The 24,633-nt window shown below is 43.3% G+C and overlaps 1 protein-coding gene across 1 annotated transcript in view; it reads right to left on the bottom strand.

The window, feature by feature from the left end:
* The window catches only part of PDGFRB (platelet derived growth factor receptor beta), a 130,492-nt gene extending 107,459 nt beyond the window's left edge, over positions 1 to 23,033 (bottom strand). Inside the window, exon 1 of the mRNA XM_060240320.1 lies at positions 22,545 to 23,033. The gene's annotated coding sequence lies outside the window, so the exon portion shown is untranslated. The remainder of the gene's footprint in view (positions 1 to 22,544) is intronic.
* Between the last annotated feature and the right edge of the window lie 1,600 nt (positions 23,034 to 24,633).

Here is a 24,633-nt window from a genome sequence, read left to right as displayed (position 1 = left end):
CATGGGGGCCCATAGGCCAGTGCCTACTTGGCCTAATTGTTAATCCGGCCCTGCTTTAGCAAACACTTGATGATAAAGGGGATGACTCCTCTTAGTACTGCACTAAATTCCCCAATTCTCTTTAAATTTTGATGGCTTTGTGCATTTACCCTGTAAGCTTTGAGACGGTCACAGCAGTTCACTGTATGTTATCATGATAAATTCTTTCTCTTATTTAAAGTTAAGTACAACTAGAGTACAAATCATTTTTTTTTCCTCATTAGAATGTTAACTAGCCAGCAAGAGAACTGTGGGGTGGTGGTAGAAATGATGTTCTTCAATATATCAGCTTTACATCTGGGCAAAAACCTGGGTGTGATGTCAGCCGACACGCTATAATATTCCCCAAACTCTATGGTAATAGAGAAGTCCAGAGCACTGGTTGACATGCTGAGATTACATTTGGATTTCTACCCTGGCGTGACGCTGATGCATTGTGCAGCGTCATGTCCACACTTTGCCCTGTCCCAAAAGCTCCTGGGGGTGCCAGGCAGTGGTCTGACAACCCTAACCAAAAGTTAACACAAACATAAAGAAAATGAATTTTGAAATCAAAGCGGGGGGCGGGGGGGATTCACTGCTCTATATCTCTGCCCTGTCCTTATGTCAGATCTGGCCCACCAAATTTTGCTTCTTCTAACTAAACCAGAGAAAGCCCAATCAGGAAGAAATCTTGAACTGGTAACAAGGGCCAAACTGAACTGGTAAAAGAGTGCTTGCTAAGAGGCCAAATTCCTCCATTTCCTTTTACTGCAATCTGGAAAAGCCAACAAACTACTATAATCTTACAACTGTTTCTGAAGAAGTGTGTATGCATATGAAAGTTTATTCCCAGAATAAAACCTTATTGGTCTTAAAAGTGCCATTGGACTCAAATCTTGTTCAACTTGTTAAAGTTTCCTTGAAACACATATATTTCAGTAAAGTGAAAAATGAAATAGTAAGTGGCTGTTAAAATAAAATGGGGAATAGCGGAAGATTGCTTGCTGTTCCCTTACCCCAGCAACGTCCTGCCATTTAAAGATAATTTCTTTCCATTTTCACTGAACAGTCCATCTCTCAAACACATCGGAACTATCCTTTAAAAGTCCCAGTTTTAAAGAACCAAACTTTTGATATTTCCTCCCCCTAGCTTCCCCTCTCATTCATTACATTTTATTAAGGGCCTTTTTTGAGCAGGAACACACAGGAACGCAGTTCTGGCTGGCTTGGTGTCAGGGGGTGTGGCATAGTATGTAAATGAATTCCTGCTGGGCTTTTTCTACAAACAATGGTGACATCATAGGTGTGTGGCCTAATACACAAATGAGTTCCTGATTTTATTTAACTATCAACATTAGATTGGGGCTAGCTTCTAGAATCATCATAGCAATACATTGATGTGAAAACAATATATTTGCGCACAAGTTCAGTTCCTACACAAGCACTGGGGTATTTTTAATTAACTATGTATTAAAGTATTTAATGATGATGTACCAGAAAATGTGTATAAGCGCATGAGAGAAGACATGTTGGATCAGGCCAATGATTCATCCGTCCAGCACTCTGTGTCATGGAGCATTGCACTCCATGAACAACAATCTCCTGGTGGTCCTCTGCTCCATATGTTTATCCAGTCTCCTCTTGAAGCTGTTTATACATGTAGCCACCACCAATTTTTGTGGCAGTGAATTCCATGTGTTAATTACTCTTTGGGTAAAGAAGTACTTCCTTTTATCTGTTTTAAGCTTACTGCTTATTAATTTCATTGAGTGCCCATGAATTTCTGTATTGTGAGAAAGAGATAAAAGTACTTCATTTCCTACCTTCTCATGCATATTTTTGTAAACCTCTATCATGTCACCCCTCTGTCATCATTTCTCCAAGCTAAAGTGCCCTAATCCCTTTAACCTCTCTTTGTAGGGAAGGTGTTCCATCATTGTAGTTGCCCTTTTCTGCGTCTTCAATGTTATATCTTTGAGATGCTATCTATCTATCTATCTATCTATCTATCTATCTATCTATCTATCTATCTATCTATCTATCTATCTATCTATCTATCTATCTATCTATCTATCTATCTATCTATCTATCTATCTATCTAATGCAATATTCCAAATGAGGCCACACCATAGATTTATACTCAGACGTTACAGCGCTGGCTATTTGTTTTCAATTCCCTTCCTAAGAATCCCCAGCATAGCATTTGCCTTTTTAATTGCAGTTCCACACTACCTCGACATTTTCAGTGAGTTACCTACCACGACTTCAAGATCTCTCCCCTGGTCAGTTATTTCAGTTTGGATCCCCTCAATGTATATCTATAGTCAGGATTTTTTGCTCCATTGTGCATTACTTTATACTTGCCCACATTGAACCTCATTTGCCATGTTGATGCACACTTGCCCAGCCTCAACAGATCACTCTGGATTGCCTCACAGTCCTCCCTGGTTCTTACTGCCCTGAACAATTTAGTGTCATCCACAAATTCAGCCTCACTGCTTACTCCCAACTAAAAATCTTTAATGAACAAGTTAAAAAGAACTGGACTTAGTATTGACCCCTGCAGTACCCCACTACTGTGAAGACTGCCAATGTATACTCATTCTCAGTTTCCTGTTAATTAACCAGTTTTTAATCCACAATGGAACTTGTCTGCTTATCCCATGACTGCTGAGTTTACTTAGGAGCCTTTGATGGGAAACTTTATCAAAAGCTTTCTGGGAGTCTAGGAAAACAATATCTACTGGGTCACACTTGTCTACATATTTGTTTACCCCCTCAAAGAACTGTAAGACAAGAACTTTCCTTATAGAATCCATGCTGATTCTTCCTCAATAGCTTTTGTTCATCATTATATAGAAGCCGACCATAGGATTGCTCTGTTGGTTTCTATTTGTTTATTTTATTGTGCTGAATTTGTCCTTTCCTGCTTAAAGCCAAACTAGTGATGATGAGGATGGCCATTTCATGTAAAGCAGGAGACAGAATTTTTTTGATGAGTGTAACACACTTCACACTCTAGGACACAACATGGCCACTATGGAGAAGGGATAAGGTTTAGATCCCCTTACCTTCATAGATTTTTGGGGAGAAGTGAAAGACGTGGTCACCTAGCTCCTGCTTTACCCTAGCATGGCCCTTAGTCACACTTCTTTGTATCAGAGAAGTCAAATTTGGCTTGTACTCAGGCTAAAGCTGTTTCCCTAGCTTACTTGCTTTCTAGCACCCACATACTCAACAAGCTTAATTCTTTATTGCAACAGCAGTCACTGCACAGAGAATATGTTGTGTTCCCTAAGCCTCTCCACCTCTCAGGGATATAAAACCCACAAGAAGGAAAAGCAGAAAACAAGCCAAGACCTATTTCTTTCAAGACTGGTATGTACCACCACAAATACAAATTCCAGTATTCTTACAAAATGTCCTGCAGAAAAGATTCATGCGATACAGATAGTTTTTTTTCTCAAAAGATCTGTTTCAAAATAGAGATCTTTTTTCTCTGCAGGTGGAAAAGCTGCTTGAATGCAACTGTGATCAGAAAAACATCCATACAAGAAGGGATCAAGTGCCTTTTTTCCTTGTCCCTCTTAATGAACTTGATGCCTCCCAGCGCTGCTATTTTTTTTAAGCCAAAGAAAATATACACAAGACTTTTTACATATCCAGTTACTGCACATATGTACAGTAGTAGTAGTAGTGCCATTGTGATGGCAACTTGGGATTGATTAAAATGCACACAAAAGAAACGGAGGGAAACATTCAAAATTAGAAAGGAAATTCCAAATGTGACTGCTAGACACTAATTCAGACAAAATCGACACTCTTCCATGGAATGCTCCAACTTGATGTGAAAGGTGATTCCTTCTGAGAGGAAATGCACTGAGGGTGTCATGGGAAAATACACAAAGAAGTAACACAACACAACGTGACTTCAGCTTTCACTAGATTCCAGCCAAAAAAGAAACTGCATCTGGCCAGCAGTGGGCAAATCACAACAGAAAACCCCAAAATATGAAATGATATGAAATGATAGAAAAAAATGTGAAACATGAGAAGTTAACAACACACACAACTAACAAGAAAGAAAATACCACAGAGAAGATGATCCATCAGAAACTATATTATTTAAAACTAGTACCTTGCCTCTTTGGAGATAGTTATACAAGTCAATCTGTGTTCTAGAACTGGATTGGAAATTTGAAATTATGTCCTTTACCATCTTGCAATGTTTCTCTTAATTGCCTCAGTATAGAAACTAGAAAAGAACTGCAATCCTAATATTTGCCATTTTTATCAACTGGTATAACAGGTCCTGCAGTTGCAGATGGACCTTTTAAAAAAAAATCTGGCATCCCTAGAGGAGAAAAACACTTGATCAGTGCCAACCTAGAAGATCATCTTCTAACTAGACAAAATGACTTTATTTGGCTTTCATTCTCAAATCTCAAATGCAGTATTAGGAAAGCACAAATCAAGATCTGAGATTTGGATTTTTGGACACTGAAGAGTTAATGCCCTGGTCTCTCTTGGTTTCAAAGAATTCTTCTCCTAGCTACAACTATGTCTTGGAAGGCTCCCAAGGTTAGAAGAGAAAAATCTGCAGTTCTTTGGGAAAGGGGGACACAGGCACACACAAAAATGCAGTTCAAGTTTCATACAAGCAGGTCTTCTATTTTATTACGAGTGGTTCCACGATAAAAAACAAAAAAAAACTGAACACCCTAAAAGAAGTTGCATCCAATTTGCAATGGGAGAATGTGCCTTTAGAGAAAGAGGCTCAGGATAGTTTCATTTCTCCTGGCCCTGATTCAGAGCAAACCACAAGCAAACATACTTTTAGTATAAATAAGACAGTGTGTCTCGCCAGTTCAAGCAATTCAAACATGAATGTAGCAATTTAATTGCTGCCAATTACTGCATCTCAGTAGTATTAAGAATTCAGTCACAGCTTCTTAAAATGCTGCATGCACCAAGAAAATGAAGGTAGTGCTCTGAAAACCGGTCCTGCAATAATGCTCAAGCTGAATGTCTATCTTGTGGTTATAGTTTCCCGGTAAAAAGACACAGGAAAGGCTTATCCAAGCATGGAAGAGGGGTCATTGTAAGGTGTTACAAAAATCAGCTATTAGCTAGTGCCAAATCCATTCTATATAACTCTTCTATTACGAGATTATCTTTTCTTGAGAACAGAGGCAAGGGCATTAATTCTTCAGTCCCCACAAATCCAAATATCAGATCTTGATTCTAATTGTGAAGAATTTCACCCTTCTAAAATTCATTGACTTCAATGGATTTAGAAGATCCTGATGCTGGGAAAGACAGAAGGCAAAAGAAGAAGGGGATGGCAAAAGATGAGATGGCTGGACAGTGTTATGATGTAACTAACAGGAATTTGAGTAGACTTCGGGGGATGGTGGAAGACAGGAGGGCCTGACATGACTTGGTCCATGGGGTCACAAAGAGTCGGACTTGACTGTGCGACTGAACAACAACAAAAATTATTGAGGATTGCACTGAAACTCTCCTGATAACGTGATATTCTGATGTAAGTTTGGCTACCTCAGAGTCTCAGCTTTCATGTTTATAGCCATTATAAAAGATTTATAGGATGAACGTTTTATACATGGGTAGACAGTAGGGTTGCCAGCTCTGGGTTGGAAAATACCTGAACATTTTGGGGCAGAGCCTGGGGAGAGGAAGGACTTTACATTCCAAAGCTGTCATTTTCTCTAGGTGAACTGATCTCTGTCACCTGGAAGTCAGTTGTAATCCCAGGAGATCTCCAGCTACCACCTAGGGGTGAGCAACCCTAAAACTGGACAGTGTCTGTTTAAATATTAGTAACCAGAGGAACTCTTGCTCAGGTGTTATTTATTTATTTGTATGTCACTCAACATCCACTGGAGTGACTTGTGACCAACACTGAAGTCCTCAAGAGGGCGGAGGTTACAAGCATCGAAGCACTGCTGTTGAAGACCCAGCTGCGCTGGGCAGGGCATATTTCTAGGATGGAAAACCACCACCTTCCCAAGATTGCTCTGTATGGCAAACTTGCCACCGGCCATCGAAATAGAGGAGCACCAAAGAAGAGGTACAAGGACTCCTTGAAGAAATCCCTTGGCACCTGTCGCATCAACCATCACCAGTGGTCTGGCCTAGCCTCAGATCGCAAAGCATGGAGGCACACCATCCACCAGGCTGTCTCTTCCTTTGAGAACGCACGCATAGCTGGTCTTGAGGACAAAAGGAGATTGAGGAAGAATTGCACTGCTACAGCACCAACCCCAAATCAGACTTTTCCCTGCAGCCACTGTGGCCGGATCTGCCTGTCCCGCATTGGTCTTGTCAGCCACCAGCGAGCCTGCAGCAGACGTGGACTACTGCACCCTTCTTAAATCTTCGTTCGTGAAGTCAAGCCGAGAGAGATGTCACTTATGCCCTGACATGAATGGCCCAAGCTAGCCCAGTCTTGTCAGATCTTGGAAGCTAAGCAGGGTTGGCCATTAGTATTTGGATCATGGGAGGCTTTTGAGGAATATCAGGGTCATGATGTGTAGAGGCAGGCAATGGCAAACCACCTCTGAATATCTCTTGCCTTGAAAACCCCCCTGGGGTCACCATAAATCAGCTGTGGTTTGATGGCAAAAAAGTCACCTCTCCAAAGACCTGCTCAAATGGTAAAAAATCACGATTCCTTCTCATGATTCTTAAATTAAATTCACACATGCTACTTGCAGTATTTTTAGCCCCAATTTCTGCAGTTGGTGAGCATGAATAAAATACAGTTTAGAATGTGTTTGTATCAGTTGTTTGGAGTCAATAATGGCCAAGCAGAAAGGCGGATTGAAAACTGCATTTCAACCTTCTTGTATTTAATAATGCATGTGTAATTTCAATCTGAGCATGTAAAGCTTAAATTGGCTTTGCCTTTGTTGTAAGCCGCCCTGAGCCACTCGTGGGAAGGGCGGGATATAAATCCCGGAATGAATGAATGAATGAATAAATAAATAAATAAATAAAATGTCAGTGTATATAAATATATATAAAATGTATTAAATATAAATATATGTATTAAATATAAAATTTCAATGGCTACAGTGTGCACTTGTTTTTCTTTTATGTCCTGAGTTAATAAGACTGAAATATAGACAAAGTTGCACAAGAGAGGTATATTTAAACCAGATGTGTGAAAACACCTTTATATTTTTTTCACTTTAATATTTTTCAGGTAGACCCCTTTTTTGCCCTTTACCATCCCCAACCTTGTCAAGGTATTATGAATTCTGAAAACCAAAACATCAACTCATAGGGTCTGCAATATAGGGGGAAAATGCAAGCTGAACACATTTTGTTAAATGAAAAACTTGTATAATTTTTTCTGAACACAGAATGGGGGCACAATTTGCACTTAGTTTACAATGAGATGAAAGATTCTGCACAGGTATCTGAAAATCACAACTATAATGTCAGTAGATTTAAATTATAAATTTTACATTCAAGGGTTCATATAATTCAAAACACAAAAAGGGTTCTGCATTTTTATAAAGGAGGCAGAATCTAATTGGGATCTGACATCTTATCTATAAAGTTTTGTTTTAGGGGAAAGTAAGGTCATGTGATCTTATGACAAGGTCATAAAATACTGATTCCTAAACACTGTACAATATAAGAGAATTTATCTAAATAATAAATCCTATCACTACACTTGTCTTGTTTGCAAAAAGGGGTCTAAGCCCTCTTTTATATTGAAAGCTAATGATAAAAAGTTTCCTTCTTGCTTGTCCACATTACATGGTTTCAGTAGGAAGGAAGGGGGTTCATCTCGAACCAATGCAAAAGTGCACAGATTATGGAAATATTCCATCACCAAGGGTCCAGACCAAATACATCTCTGGTTGTGCACCCATCACATTGGAGTTGTGTGCAAAGCTGAGAGCAGAGTGCAGATGTGTCAGATGTAGGGTTGCCAGCTCTGGGTTGGGAAATACCTGGGGATTTGGGGAGGGGGTAAAGCCTGGAGAGGGCAGAGTATGGGGAGGGGAGGGACCTCAGCAGGATATAAAGCCATGGAATTCATCCTCCAAAACAGTCCTTTTCTCCAGAGGAATTGATCATTTATCTGACAGAGTGAGTACTGACTAATAAAACCTTATGTCACAATGAATCTAACCTTTAATGTTCCATATGACTCTTGGCCATCTTAGTTACTGCAATAAAATAATACAGCTACTGCTCTGAATATCAAAGGATAAAACCCAAGACTTTATTATTCCCTGTTTGCCCATCAGTGCAAAAAGTGTCCTCTAGAGCTGGCTCAGCATCTTAGAAAACAATTGTACAGTGCATATGTTACCCTCAGATATCTACTATTTGTTGGGGAGGGAGGAGGTATATGTTCTTTGTTAAAGCAAACAAATTCCCAGCAGCATTTGGCTCCAGGCTCACATTCATGTCCTGGGACTAGTCAGTCCAGAACAATTACGAAGTTAGAACAAAGGCTGCATCCAGTAAAATCAATGAGAACATTCTCAGAACTGTAGTATGGCTAAAGGAGACAAACCGCAATTCCCATGTCTCAGAATCACAGTTTGGCCTGCCTGTTTCATAAATCTGAGGAAAACAACATAACCATTAAACCTGGGATTCCTGTGCCCTTTCACATGTGAGTAGGAGGTAGAAGTCAGTAGTTTAACAAATATATAGTCTACTCATTTGAGAACAGGAAAGTGTCTTAGGAAACAGTTTTCTTTTGCTTGTGAAGGAAGTTCATTCATATGGAGAAAAACAACGTGCAAACTAGCAGATCACATAGAGAGCCAGCAGCAAATTTAGAGTTGCCAGTCCTTAGTTGGAAAGCAAAAAAAGACAAAAAAAAAAAAAAAAGACAGCTACAGTGGATGAGAACCAAATAATTACAAAACTCACTGTAATGACAAGTTATCCAAATATATCTCAATAATTTTAACATAATTGTCTTATAATCACATAAGAAATGCTGTATCAGCCAATCCAAAATAACACATAATGTCGCACAAAATTATTCCAAAGTAGAATCACTCACAAAGCATTTGACAGTCCTCAATAGCAGCTAAGGAAAGGAAAGGTCCCCTGTGCAAGCACCAGCGTTTCCGATTCTGGGGTGATGTTGCTTTCGCAACGTTGTCATGGCAGACTTTTTACGGAGTGGTTTGCCATTGCCTTCCCCAGTCATCTACACTTTCCCCCCAGCAAGCTGGGTACTCATTTTACTGACCTCGGAAGGATGGAAAGCTGAGTCAACCTGGAGCCGGCTACCTGAAAACACAGCTTCCACCGGGGATTGAACTTAGATCGTGAGCAGAGCTTAGGACTGCAGTACTGCAGCTTTAACACTCTTTCAATAGCAGCTAAAGAGTCCTATTAAAGTTCAAATTTCTAGTCCGTTGCTACCACTGGAGACTTGCCAGTCAGCTGATATTGATACGACAGCAAGTCTCTGATAGCAATGGACTAGAAATCTGGACTTTTATAGGACTCTTTAGCTACTATTGAGGATTGTCAAGTGATACTTTGTGAGTGATTCTACTTTGGAACAATTTTGTGCAACATGATATTGATGTAACATGAATGTTATTTTGGATTGCCTGATACAGTAGTTCTTATGTGATTATATATTGAGGTATATTTGGATAATTTGCCTTTACAATGGTTTTTGTAATTATTTGAATCTCTGGTTGGGGGCAGGGGATCCCCGGTTTGGAGGCCCTCCTTTCACTTCAGGGTTATCAGAAAACGGAAGTGGTGGTGGTGGTTAATGTCCTTTGGGCACTCCCTTATACCCTACTGAGACTGGTCCCCATAGGATACAAAGGAGAATCGATCTGTGAGTATTTGGGGCTTGGGGAGAGCCCCCAAAGAAGGTGCCCCCATCCTCCATTATTTCCGATGAAGGGAAGGCATTTAAAAGGAGCCCAGTCCCTTTAAATGTGACTGCCAAAGCTCCCTTCAGAGTTCAAATGTGCTTGTCATAACCCTGCTCCTGGATCTGCCCCCAAAGTTTCCTGGCTCCACCCCCAAAGTTCCCAGAGATTTCCTTAGTCAGACCTGATAACCTGAGTGTTCATGGTGGCAGGGAAAAGCACTGCTGCAGAAATTGCTGCTGGCTTTATTACACATCTTTTCCAACAAGTTCATAATTGCTACTGTATATAATGGCTTATAATGTCCCAGGATATAAACTGGCTTTTTGTCACAAAGGCAGGCTACAATATTTTGAAATGAATCAATAATGCCAGCACACACTGACACTTGGATATGCTAATATAATCATATGCAATAGTTAGTGCTAGGTGGCATGTAATCTGAAATGTGGCAAGCTTTTGAAAATTTTCCCAAATATTGTTTTAAAATTTGATGCCATTTTTGAATGAGGCCAGAACAGTCTAAAAGTTATTGTTAGGGGGTATTTCCATATACACATTTTAAGCAACATGATCCTTATCGAGAGATTATTACATACAGCAATGGGTTGTACACATAATGTTGTGCATAGTGTCATAGTTGTTCAACACCATCAACAATGGAGGGATTATGGAGGCAGGGAGGAAATGATGATAAAAATAATCTCTATCATGTTCATATGATCAAAAGTGGTGATAAAGCTGTGAGTATTCAATACAGTAACTTCTGAATATGCAACTATATTTAGGTGTGCATTGCCTTCCCTTCTTCATCTTTAATCCTGCTGTAGCCTACTATGTATTCCAAAACTGTGCCCCTGGGAAATGTCTGACCCACAGGGTCAAGGGACAAATAAGAGTTTGTGGCAGGAAGGAGAAAGAGGTGGAAATTTTCCAACAGTTAGGATCCATGTCATTGCATATTGTTAAATGTCATAGTTTTATTACTTAATAAAAGGGTTATTTAAAATGCTAGCAACAGCTAATGCAGTGGAACCATAATAAACATTCATGTACGATCATTAGCTTATCAAAAAGATGTGAATTTGTATGTAATATACACCTAAAAGTAGCTAATGTTAAAGAAAAGAAATTACACGGCTGGATTTTAACTGATCTGTTGTAAAGTACTCTAACAAATAACTTCACTCTGAGATCTGATTCACAGACGCTTTTTCACATCTAGTAGCTTAGCCATGGACTGGGGCTGGTGCCAGCCATATTAATACAGATTGTTAATTATGCAGGTAGTAACAGAAGTGTCATTCCTATGTTCATCATTGCCAGTTGGCTCAGCCTGCTTCAGTATCATCCATCTACCCATTGATCCAGTTGGCTGTATGACTGAAAAATTATAAGGCTAATTTTCATATGCTCATATTAGCTCACAAACATATAAAATAATATTTAAAGCAATAATTAAACACAAAGAACAATACAGGACATTGTCAAAGAAGTGTCTATTATTTCCCTAACCAACCCGTACAGTTTACAACATGTACACAGTTAACTCAAAAGTCAGCTACAATAGGTGCTTTTGCAATCCTTCTTGAAAGAGACTCAGAGTTGCTGATTCATACCCTGAGATTGTGGTGGTCACTTCATGGCAATCATAGCTTCTAGCAGCCCCCAAACAATAGGAAAGCATAATGCCGGCCAACACAAACAGTGCTGCAGAGGCTGGATATATACTCACATTTAGAAACTGAATTTTGTTTCCTGGTTTTCTCTATCTGACCACTTCATAATGAAATTCAGGACAGAGCCAGCAGTGCCTTGATGTTTGGTCAGAAATGTAGAGCTAGGTGTCATCAGTGTTATCAAAATCATCTATAGATGATTTCTCCTCTGGACTTCATACAAATACTAGATAGTATTATAGCATCAGTGCCAACACAGAGCCTCACTAGGAGTGAATGTAACTGGGTATGAAACCCAGTAGAACGTGCCAGTAATAAAATAGTTGAAGTGGTACCTTCCATCTTCTGCTTCGCCAAGAGAGATAGTACTTAAGTTACTTTTATTCCTGAGCCTTTCATTCACTCTCAAGCTACCTTACCTAAAGAGAACCATCTGTATATGTTGGACAGACCAAACACAGGAATGATATCACTGGAGAGCCAGCTCTGACACCTTGACCTATTCTCATGTGTGTAAAGTGCAGCTGAGTTGCAGCCAATTTATGGCAATCTCAGCAAGGGGTTTTCAAGGCAACTGAGAAGCAGAGGTGGTTTACCATTGCCTTCCTCTGTAGTTTTCCTTGGAGGTCTCCCATCCAAGTACTAACCAAGGCTGACCCTGCTTAGCTTCTGAGATCTGACAAGATTGGTCTGTACCATACTACCTTCCCTCTTAACCATATTCTTAGAAGAACAGAATGCTCCGTAGCATTAATGCCAGATGAGAGGTCCAGCAAATTTCCCCCATACAATCATCTACCATAGTAACTCAAAACTCCATTCCATAACCAGGTAAAAAAGTCAGACAGAAGAAGGTTACATAAAGATACATCTCTCACTGATACTTGGAGTTGCTTCGACACCACACAGTCTATCACTTTTGCTAAAATGGGAATAGTGAGTACACCTAAAAGCAGCAGGACATTTCTTACATAAAGATGATTTCTTGATGAATCACTGCCACCTTTATGAAAGGTGAAACTCTCTCCTTCAACAAGTAATTGACTCTCCTGGTCAAAAGCTTCCCAAATTCACTTTTGTTTGTTTTCACCAGCTTTGATGGGGAAGAATCCTAATCACACATGATAGCCTTCATAATGTTTAGTAACCTACTGACATCCTCAAGAGAGATCAAAGTAAACAGATCCAAGGAACCACTACAAGCTGGTGCCTGTGACATCTCTGGTCTATAATCTGATTGATCTGCTGTCTCCAAGTTGAGCAGAACTGAAGCTGAGAGAATTTATCAGCAGAAATCCAGGAACAACTGTCATAGGAGGCAGTAGATGGTTCATCTTCTGGATCATTTTATGGGCTCAATTATCTCCCCAATACTCAGAGTAGCTTTAACATGGATGTAAAAGTTGCCAAGTATAAGAAATCTGGCCATTTCTAATGGAACCTCAAGAGTATCCCCATCACCGGAACTCCATTGGGCAGCTAAGTAGGTGGTATATTTATGAAATCACTATGTTTCCATAATGTACACTATCTAGTCAGACACTTTCTGCATGGGGTAGTTCAGATTATTCATAGTGAAGCAAAGCTATGCCACCTTTCTGACCTCCAACCTGGCGTTGCCACTGGATCAAGAGCTCAGCAGGAATCAGCTGTGTAGATAAAGGCCTTTTCCATCCTAAGCACTACCTCAGGAATACTAACTAGGGTAGTATTTTCCTCCAAAATTAAATAACAGAATACAATCTTAGATACAGGTGGGTAGACATGTTGGTCTGAGGCAGGGGTGGTCAAACCGGCTCTGTTTCAATTTTATTCCCTATGCTCTTTAACATCTACATCAGGGGTGGCCAACGGTAGCTCTCCAGATGTTTTTGCCTACAATTCCCATCAGCCCCAGCCAGCATGGCCAATGGCTGGGGCTGATGGGAGTTGTAGGCAAAAAACATCTGGAGAGCTACTGTTGGCCACCCCTGATCTACATGAAACCACTGAGGTCATCCAGAGATTTAGTTTAGGTTATCACCAATATACAGATGACACTCAGCTCTATCTAGCAGCTACAGAAGGGAGGCTACAGAAACCCTGAACTGGTGCCTGGAAGCAGTATTGGATTGGATATGAGCTAATAAACTGAAGAACAAATCAAACAAGATAGAAGTGCTACTGGTGGCTAGATAGTCTGACCCAGGATTCAAAATGTCACCCATTTTGGATGGGATTGTACTCCCCTTGAACAAAATGAACAGGTCTAGTCTGGGATGCTCTTGGGCCTGCTAGATAACAGCTCTGTAGTTTGGGATGCTCAGGACTACTGCAGCTGTGGTCAGGAGTGCCTCTTACTAGCTTCAACTGGTTAGCCATCTGTGGCCTTTTCTGAGCAGAAAATAACTGGCCACTGCCCTGTATGCCCAGATTTATCTAGATTAGATAAATGCAATGTGCTCTACATAGGGCTGCCCTTAAGAAGTGTTCCAAAACTTCAATTGAGGCAGAATGCATTTTGTATGTATTTTAACTCTGATTTTAATTGTTTTAATGGTGTATTGGTGGTTGGTTGGTTTTAAAATGTGATTTTATTATGTATGTTTTAATTTGTTAGTGGCTTTGGTGGCCCTTGTGAGGGCAGAAAGGTAGAAATGTTGTATAAAAAATAAAAATAAATTATGACAATAAACCTTGGGAATCATTCAGGCTCTTGTGTTCCTCTTTCTCTTCTCCTCACATGTGGCTCAGAAACTGACAACTTCACATTTCTAATACCCTGTAGTTTGTCATCTCATTCAGTTTGGATGACATTATGAGCTATGGTCTGCTAGAAATGTGGAAGGTTTCTACTTCTGAGCCTCACATAAGGAAGGAAGAGGAGGGGACTATACAAGACAAAGGTTTTCTAAGGTATATTCCTGAAATGACAAATTTGTCATTACAGCTGACTGCAGACACAACACTCCTTCTGACCATATATATATGTCAAATAGCATGAAATCAAGCATGTACATGGAAAACAAATGAATGAATAGAAAACTGCCTATAGATTGGATTGGGATGGAATTGCAAATGGAATAAATTACTAAAGCAGTGTACCAAAGGCTGATGTGAACTCGAAATGCCTGCAGATCAATCCCTATGAGGAAAGGCTGAGGGACTTGGCTGAGGGACTGGAGAAGAGGAGTATGGAGGGGGGCATGATTGCTCTCTTTAAGTATTTGAAGGGCTGTCACTCAGGGAGGGCAGGGAGCTGTTCCTGTGGAGGATAGGACTCACATTAATGGATTTAAATTAAGGGTGGGAAGATACTGACTGGATATTATGAAATACTTTTTTACCGTAAGAGTTGTTCAGCAGTGGAATCAGCTACCTGGGGAGATGGTGAGCTCCTCATCACTGGCAGTCTTTAAGCAGCAGCTGGACAAACACTTGTCAGGGATGCTGTCCAGGGGTGACCAATGGTAGCTTTCCAGATGTTTTTGCCTACAACTCCCATCAGCCCCAGCCAGCATGGCCAATGGCTGGGGCTGATGGAAGTTGTAGGCAAAAGACATCTGGAGAGCTACCGTTGGCCACCCCTGTGTGTAGGCTGATCCTGCATTGAGCAGGGGGTTGAATTAGATGGCCTGTGTGGCCCCTTCCAACTCTGCGGTTCTATTATTCTATGTGAACCAGATTAGGAAGAGTCTGTATTTGTAGGATGGACTGGTACAAAGGAGAAAAAAAGGATGAATAAATAAGACCTTAGGCCAGCTAGACTTTAGGCTCTTGTTTCGCTATCTTCCCCTTCCTCCTATTTCTCTTATGACTGAACTCATGTCGTCTTTCCATTCTACATATAGATTTGGGAGGACTCAGCTGCTATGATTCTGATTGAGACAGATCTACCTTATGCCCATGGATGGGTCATTCACATACAATGAGATTTGTGTTCTTTGCATAATGACATTGTCGGAGCGGGAGTAGCAGAGTGAGGGAGATGACTTGCCCGACACAGGGCTTCAGGAAAGAAAATCAGGCAGACACGTGCAACTAGTGCCAAAAGGTGTATTAACATATATACACAACAAGTGCTCTCTTGTGCAGTCTATACAATATCACCTCCACGGACAAAGTGCTTCGCCTAACCACCATCTCACAGGGAGAGACCTGTGTGATGCACACACAGATCATATATAGTCCAAGCAGCCAATCCTGGCCGTGCTGACTCAGCAGATTGCATCACTTGGCTTCTGCCGGCTCAAGCCGGTCTGCTGATCAGGTCACTGTGACCTAGCCTGGCAGCTAGATCACCAGCTGTCATACTGTAGCTGTCAGACTGGGTTTATGTAGATTCTTGCTCCAACACACCTCCTAATCTATTTAAACCCAGTATACCCAAACACTTTACACAGTTTTCATGTTCACTTGCAGTTAAACATTTCGTGAATATATCAGCGGCATTCTCATCCGATGTACACTTTATTATTTTTATGAGGTTTTTAGCCGCTGCTTCCTTCACATTTTGGTACCTGATAAGTATATGCTTGCTTTTCCCTCGAGCAGCTTGGTTCTCCGTCAGTTCTTTGGCTGCTGAGTTGTCAGTATATACTGAAACTGGCAAATTTACAGGTATGCTAAAGTCCCTCATCAGTTGTACTGCCCACTCTAGGTTAAGTACACATTCGTTTATGGCACCGTACTCTGCCTCACACGTGCTACATGCCACCAGGGTCTGCTTGGTGGCTTTCCATACTACTAGGGCATCTCCCAGAAATATTCCAATTCCTGTGGTTGATTTTGCCTTGGGCCGGTCCCCCCAGCTTGCGTCAGCATAGGCGCGTAGTTCAGGTTTTTCTCCTACTCTGAGGGATAGCTTACGTTCTATTGTGCCGCTGAGGTAACGTAGTACTCTTTTAGCCGCCACCCAATCTTTGTGGTGGGGTTCAGCATTTTTCTGGCACAATATATGTACCGCATAGCTGATATCTGGCCTGGTCCAGCACGCTAGGTGCAATAAGGACCCGATCAGGGACTGGTATAATGGTACATTCTTGAATATCTCACCTTCAGGTTCCTTGCTATAACCTGTGGTCATGGGCGTTTGCACACTGCTAGCTTCGTTCATACCATACTGAGCTAGCAGCGCTCTCACTTTGTTGCTCTGGGACAGTTCAAAACAACCATCGGCCCTCCTCGCTATTTCCACCCCTAGGTAGTAGCTCACTGGCCCCAGGTGCTTGATAGTGAACAGCTTACTGGCTGTTTCTTGAAACCATGCTAATTGTTGGTTGGAGTCCACTAAGACAATCAGATCGTCCACAAAGATGAGGACTATCATTCTGGACTCTCCCACCACCCTGCTAAACATGCAAGGGTCTGCCAGATGCTGGTTGAATCCTACTTTCATTAATGCTGACTTCAAACACTTGTACCATGCGTGTCCGGCTTGTTTCAAACCATACAAGGCTTTGTTCAGTTTTAACACACCACTCCCACCATCAAAACCGGGGATTTGTTCCATAAACAGCTCCTGGTCTAAGGGGGAGTTCAAATAGGCTGTCTCGAAGTCAAAGTGATGGGCTTGTTGCCCCGTACTTCCAGCCTTACACAATGCTGCCCTGAGGGTTTCAGCTTTTAAAGTGGGGGCAAACACTTGCTGATAATCCAATCCCTTCCTTTGGCTGAACCCTCTGGCCACTAACCTGGCCTTTCGTTGCACGGCTCCATTTGCGTCTTTCTTTAACCGGTAGGTCCACCTACAGGAGATAATGTTCCGGTTGCCCGGCCTTAGCACCTCAGTAAACACTCTGTTTTTCAGCAAGGAATCATATTCCTTCTGCATTGCGGCAAACCATGCTAGCCTTTCTTTACTATCTAGCTTCAGCACCTCCTCGTATGTTTCAGGTTCAGGGGTGCTGACTTGGTTTGCACTTGGGAACCCGTATCTAGCAGGAGGGATGCCTTTTGTGGCTCTAGCCGACACCCGTGGCCCTGTGCCAGGATTCGGCTCACCTTCTCCAGCCCCACTGGGTGCCACCTCCTGGGCTGGGCTTCTGGGCTGCGCTCCAACATTCTTATCAGTACTTGGCAGCATTCCCAGGTCTCTTTCCGTAGAGTGCAATCTTGCCCAGCTGGACTCACTAAATCCAGCGGACCTACTAAAGGTTAGCTTCGCCCGCTTATCACAAAAGCGATATGATTTGGTTTCTGGCTGGTAGCCCAGAAAGGTTAGGCTCACTGCCCGGTCACCTCCTTTCCTTCTATGTTTCAGAGGAATATTCACCCAGGCTTGGGTTCCAAATACCCTCAGAAAGCTCAAATCTGGGCAGTGGTTATATAGCCGCTTATAAGGCAAATCATTTACAGGCTTACACCAAACCCTATTATGTACGTATGCCGAGCAATGCATCGCTTCCGCCCAATAACGAATTGGCAGCTTTGCATCCTCGAGCATGCTGTGCATTAATGTTTGTAACACGGCGCCTGTTCGCTCGGATAGCCCATGTTCTTGGGGCGTTGCTGGGTTCGTCAGACGGTGGGCAATGCCCTTGTTCTCCAGCCAACGTTTCATCTGGTTAGATAAGAATTCCCCCCCTCTGTCGGTTTGTACAGCTAGGAGATTAACCCCTAATTGTCTCTCCACTGCTTTGACCCACTTGGTGAATGTCTTATACACCTCAGACTTATGCACCATGGTGAAAACCCACGCGTACCTCGTGTGGTCGTCGGTGGCCACCAAGCAGTATCTCCTCCCCGACAGACTCTTTGGCAATGGGCCAATAACGTCTAAATGGACTAGTTCCAGGGCTCGTGTGCTTTCCCTTGAGCTTTCTTTAGCAACAGCACACGCCTTGCTTTTGGTCTTCTTGCAGACCTGGCAATCCAAGTAACATTTGCAAGGATTTACTTTCAAACTAGGCACAAGCTCCAGGGTTTTCTTTAACGCCCTAAATCCGCAGTGCCCAAGTCTCCTATGGAGCAAATGTATACAATTATTGTGCACAGGCTCATTCGACACCTGAGCCACCTGGGCACAATCACTCTGGACCACATACAGTTTACCTTCCCTCTTTCCTGTCACAAGCAACTTTCCCCCACCTCCCAGGATTTTGCAGCAGGTTTTCTCAAATCTCACCTGGTATCCCTGGTCAAACAGTGTGCTAACACTCAACAGGTTAGACTGCAGTGAGGGTACATACAACACATTTTGCAACATACATTTCAGTGCAGGAAATTCCACATTGCCTGAGCAAACAGAATTGGCAGTGGTCCCATCAGCCAATCTCACATACTTATGCTCAGGACTGTCAATGTTTTTCAACAACTCCTTCTCGCAGCAGAGATGGCTCGTTGCCCCGGAGTCTAAAATCCAAGCAGACCCTGTGCTCTCTACTGCAGACGTGACCAGCCGGGTTGCTTCCTCACACGGGCTGGCGGTCCTCCGCTCTCGCCGCACACGCCCCCGCCTCTTCTCCCTCTCAGGGCAAGCTCGGAGCAGGTGCTGCGACGACCCGCATCCATAGCAGCGACGGACTGCAAACGCAGTCGGCTCCACTTCCTCCACCTTCGGACGCCTGCCAGCAGCAGAAGCTGGCTCATTCTTGGCTGTCTTCCCGGACACACCGATAACAGCACGCTGCCCGGCCGACACCCCCGGACAGCTCACGGCCGCAATTCTCTCTTGGAAGTCAAGCAGGTGGGCACAGACGTATTCCATGGTCAGGGTCGCTACGTCCACCGTCTCCAGAGAAGTTATCAGGGGAGTGTACTCAGGTGGCAACGACGACAGCAAAATGTACACTCTGTCGTCTGGAGCTACAGTCTTGCCTCTTGCCTCCAGCTCAACGAAACAGTCCGTTAGCCGTTTGATGTGATCTTTCACACACCCTCCAGCCGGCATAACGGTGCGGAACATCCTCCTTGTCAAGGCCATGAGGGAACCAGCAGTGGTGCTAACATGCACCGCACTCAACGCGTCCCAGGCAGCCTTGGGAGTGTCCTTCCCTCGCACATAAACCAGCTGGTCATCTCCTATAGATAGCACTATGTTGGCCAGTGCCTTATCCGATAACACAGTCTCGGCAGGAGATAAGTCAGCAGGGGGGTTACTCACGAACAGCCATTGCCCTTCACGCTTGAGGTAGTGTTGCATTCTCAGGCTCCACACCGCGTAGTTGGCTGAGGTGAGCTTCTCAACGGCTACTCCAAGCTGTTGCTGAGCCATCGTGCCGACTCCTCCTCACAGCTGGCTGCCGACGTCCCTCTGGCTCTCAAACAGAGAACGGTGGTGCTTCTGTGTCCTTCACCGGCGTTCCTCGCCTCCGGCTCTTTCCAAACTCACAGTCAGCTCAACTCTCAACTCTCTCCTCCGCGCAGCGGAACCGCCCTGGGCCCATAACCCTGTCGGAGCGGGAGTAGCAGAGTGAGGGAGATGACTTGCCCGACACAGGGCTTCAGGAAAGAAAATCAGGCAGACACGTGCAACTAGTGCCAAAAGGTGTATTAACATATATACACAACAAGTGCTCTCTTGTGCAGTCTATACAATATCACCTCCACGGACAAAGTGCTTCGCCTAACCACCATCTCACAGGGAGAGACCTGTGTGATGCACACACAGATCATATATAGTCCAAGCAGCCAATCCTGGCCGTGCTGACTCAGCAGATTGCATCACTTGGCTTCTGCCGGCTCAAGCCGGTCTGCTGATCAGGTCACTGTGACCTAGCCTGGCAGCTAGATCACCAGCTGTCATACTGTAGCTGTCAGACTGGGTTTATGTAGATTCTTGCTCCAACAGACATTTGTTTTGCCTGGTTCTCATTAGAATTCCTAGTTATTGGCGTAGCCTCCTTGTATCCATTTACTGCAGCTTTAAGATCTTCTCATAACAGTACTACTTGAGCCACTGCTTTCCTTACAACCAATTGCTCTTAAGAACAGATAGTAACAGGGTATAGGAAGGAGACGGTATTACTTACAGAAAACATTGCAGCAGGAACTTTTTGGTAAGGCACATTTTTGTAAGACTTGAGTCTTTCAAACTTACTTGCCTTTATTTTTCTTAATTTAAAAAGAAAGGGTCTTACAATAAATGCAGTTATAAGAAAACCACAGCAATAGAAAGAGGAAGCAGAAAGACTAAGAGATTTCTTGTAACATAAACTTCTGTGGACCAGAGCCCTTGAAGTTAGCCATAGCGCACAAAATCTTTTGCTACAAATAAACTAGTTACTTTTAAAAATGCCACAAGGTGTTTTTTGTTTTTATTGTACATGCTAGCAAAAGCTACCCAACAGGAATCCACATCAATATGGGCACTCAAACAACTTTGTTCCTACTAAGGATCACAGTGAGTTCCCATCTCAAACAATACACAGCATCCACTGGGATAACAATTGCAACTGTGGCTGTTCAATAACCATGTGGCTTTTGATATGGGGGCTGTGAAAGCTGTAAATATGGCTAAGTCATAGCAAACCGCCAAAGTCAAATGTTCAATAGTGTTCAGAAAAGAATTGTGCAGAAGTGAGGGTAGAGCATGTGATTGTGTAAAATATACAGAACCCAACTGACCACACCTCTCATTCAGATCTTCATTTCAGTAATAACATTATCACCATAATATGAAAAAATCATATGGCAGTTTATCCTTGCATATCTCATCCTGTATCTCAGTAATCATGACAAGAAACCTGTAGACCAGGCCAGTATTATTGTTGCTACATTACAGTAGCTGTTCAAAGATACCCACTGTGTTTCTAGCTGAACTGAGAATGCAAGTGCAGACTTTTAAGACCATGCTCTCAATCATGACACGCCACTACATCCCAGTGTATGGGAGTTGAGTTTCAGAAGTAGAGAGGCACAAAGTATGACTGGTCATATCTCTTACTGTGCAGAATATGCCTCATACAATATTATACGATTTTTTCACCCTGCAGCAATGATTGTTAACAAGTTCTTAGTCATTAGCAACTATGACAAACCCTCCCCAGTATGAGCAGCTGTCTGCCAAGTAACTCCAAGTGGAATGCATTCTTATACCACCCTCTTTCGGAGATTCCAATGTTTTTGACTTCAGAGACTTACTCTTCTCATTAAATTCAGGTGGGTAGCAATTCAGATCACATATATAACAGTCTGAAGCAGCAGAACAAAAGTTTGATTCCAGTGGCACCTTTAAGATCAACAAGGTTTTCTTCAAGGTATACACTTTCATGTGCATGTACACGTCTCCAGATACAATGAAATCTGCATACCCCCAAAAGCTTATGCATTGAATAAAACTTCATTGGTCTTGAAGGTGCCAGTGGACTCCAACTTTGTTCTTCTCATTAAACAAACTGTATCATGCACTCCCCACCCCATTTACTAAGATATGTGGATCCAAGAAAGGCACTTTGTTTCACATTGGCTAGAATTGCTTGTCAACAAGAATGAACAGTGCTTTGGAAATAAATAGCGGGCGGGGGAGGGAGGGGGAGAGCCAGAGCCCTGCTCACTCTTGTTACATACAAATCCTCACAAGAAGCACAGGCTTTATTTTCACTGGAGCCTGCAGGATTTTGTGAATATTCCTTTAAATTTTATTTCTGAAGGATCCAGAGAGCGAAGGGGAGGGAAAGAGAAGATAGGTGCCAGAAGCCAAATTTCCTGAGCTGAAGGCTTTGGGTTTTTTTTGTTGTCTCTTTTGCACAGCCATCAAACATCACATGTTCTGCGCTCACTCTAAAGGACCCCTTTGGAAAGTTGCAAAAGTCAGAGGCAGACAGAGTGGAAGAATCGAATCCAGGAGTCTGCAAAGAGTGCAGGCTGGGTTTGGCCTTTTGGAAGATAACATGGAAAAGGAACAGTGCTGTGGGGCACTCCACATCTGGAATTGCTAAAAGAGTTTCCATTTGCAACTTGCTTAGGCTGGAAAGGCAACGAGGAGGTTAGCTGATTACAGCAAGACAGACTGATTAAGACTTACCTTATTTTGTAGAAGGGCCGCACAGAAGAGTATCTAGACGTGGCTGGGGGGGGGTGTTCTTTCTTTCCCCCTCTTCTGGAGTTTCTCGGTTTGCCTTGAATCCGCAGTCAAAGCTTCCTTCAGCTGAGTCTTTACAAAAAGTTTTGGGGAGGGGGCGTCGTCTGCAGCCAGGACGGAGTGAAGTCCCGCTGTCCTGCACGCCCGCTGTCCGTTTGGTGCCTCTAGTGCATTTTATTGCACCCCAGAGCATTCGTCATCAGCATCCAAGACGAGCTGCTCGCCAGTTAACTCTGGAGCTCGCTTTAGAGCAGGAAAAGAAGCCCAGGTTGATTTAGAAGTCCTACTTGGTTCAAACTTTTTGATCCACTTTTTGGGCTGAATCCTTCCTTTTTGGAAGAGACAGGGAGGTGGGAAGTGCGAAACAACTTCAGTGGGTAGACACAACAAACGTCTCAGCCCAAGGGCGAGTGACAAGCAGAACTTCACTTGGTGAGTTTGGGCGGGTGAGCGTGAGGGGGGCTGCTGCTCCGGGCTCCTTCCAAGCAAAACAAAAGCGGGGGGAGGAGGAAAAAAAAGACCCAAAGTGTGGGGTTTTTTCGCTTCTACTTCAGGACAGGACTTGGACGGCTTTCTCTCGGTCTCCTTTCCCCCTTTCCGTGTGGGGACGTGTAAATGCGCCGCTTTCGATTATAGCTCCCCCCTCCCCCAGCAGCCGCCAAGCCTCCCTCCTTTCTGTTCTCTCCCCTTTCTCAGGATATGAGGGGATGTTTAGAAAATCCGCTGCCCACGCCAGCCGCTGACTCATGTTTTTATTAAAGAAGGGAGGCCTGTGCCTTAAACTGGCTCTACATATTAAAAATTACTGCGCGCGCCTCCCCTCCCCTCCCCCCCCCCCAGTTCATTTTCTTGGCTCCTTCTCGGCACAAGGATGGGGGTGAGAGATTAACTGGGCCGTCGCGACTCGCGATGAGACCCGCTCGGCTCCTTATCACAAAGATAACATTTTTTGCTGAAGGGCTGCTTTGTTTGCTAGGCGGAGTCGCTGTTTACCAGTTTCGTTGAAAGGGGCATGGGTTGCGTGAACGCGGTGGTTCGCACGCAAACCAGAACGGTGTCTTAGCATCGTGTGCTTCCCATTGATAGAAGGCCAAGAGGAGACTGCTCATCCATGCAGCCCTGGCTTCTAGGCATGCTAACGTTCGGTGTGATTACAGTGATCTGGAGGAGCTGCAAAGGGAAGCAAAACATGCTTTTGTTTCATTAAGATTTGCAAGTCACCAGATATTGCTCTTCCAACCGAAGAGGGTGTGGGATTTTTAATATGCAAGGTCTATTATTTAAAGGGGTTTTTTTAACCCACTCTTTTCCGAATGAATTTAGTATGATGTATGTGACTCCCCGTACACCCCGATTTTATTTGAGCATCACAACAACCCTGAAGTTATTAGGTTAGGCTGGGATCTGCTAAACTGGGCAAGCTCGCCCAATGGACTTCACAGCATAATGGGGATGTGCAGCCATGCCTCCCTGGTCTGAGTCGTCCCCAAACTCTCCCTAGATCATTTGGCTTTTTTTCTTTTAAAAATAGAACCATGAATGGTGATTCACTCCGGGGCATTTTGTAGAAAAATAGGTGGTGGAAATCATTAGCATAACTCATTAACATATGATGCTCCCCCCCCCCCCCCAGCCAAAAGCAATCTGATGCAAGAAAGGAGAGCCCTGGGCTAGCAAGACCTGCTTGGGCTGCCTAGAGATCCCCCTACCCCAGTCAAAAGGCCAGCAAGCCACCCACCACCCAAAATCACATAAGAAGAGGAGAAAGGGTGGGGTGAGTTTCTCCAGGGGTTAATGAGGGCTGCTGGGGGTGTGGCAAAACTCCTGGTGGCTGGCTGGCTGGCTGGCTGCTCTCTTAATCCAGGGATTGTTATGCAGCTGCACCTACTATTCAATGGATATGGTAGGTGGGGAGGAAGAGGGGGAACCCTCAGAAAGGTTCAAAAGCTGCACTTCTGTGAGCTCCTGCTGAATCTGAGGCCAGGATTCACTCAAGTAGATATCATACAGGTACATCTCTCATGGGGCCAGG

This window comes from Heteronotia binoei, chromosome 5, assembly GCF_032191835.1.
Source record: "Heteronotia binoei isolate CCM8104 ecotype False Entrance Well chromosome 5, APGP_CSIRO_Hbin_v1, whole genome shotgun sequence".
Taxonomy (NCBI): Eukaryota; Metazoa; Chordata; class Lepidosauria; order Squamata; family Gekkonidae; genus Heteronotia; species Heteronotia binoei.
The sequence above is the reverse complement of the archived record's forward strand: the minus strand, read 5'-3'. Positions and strand labels throughout refer to the sequence as shown.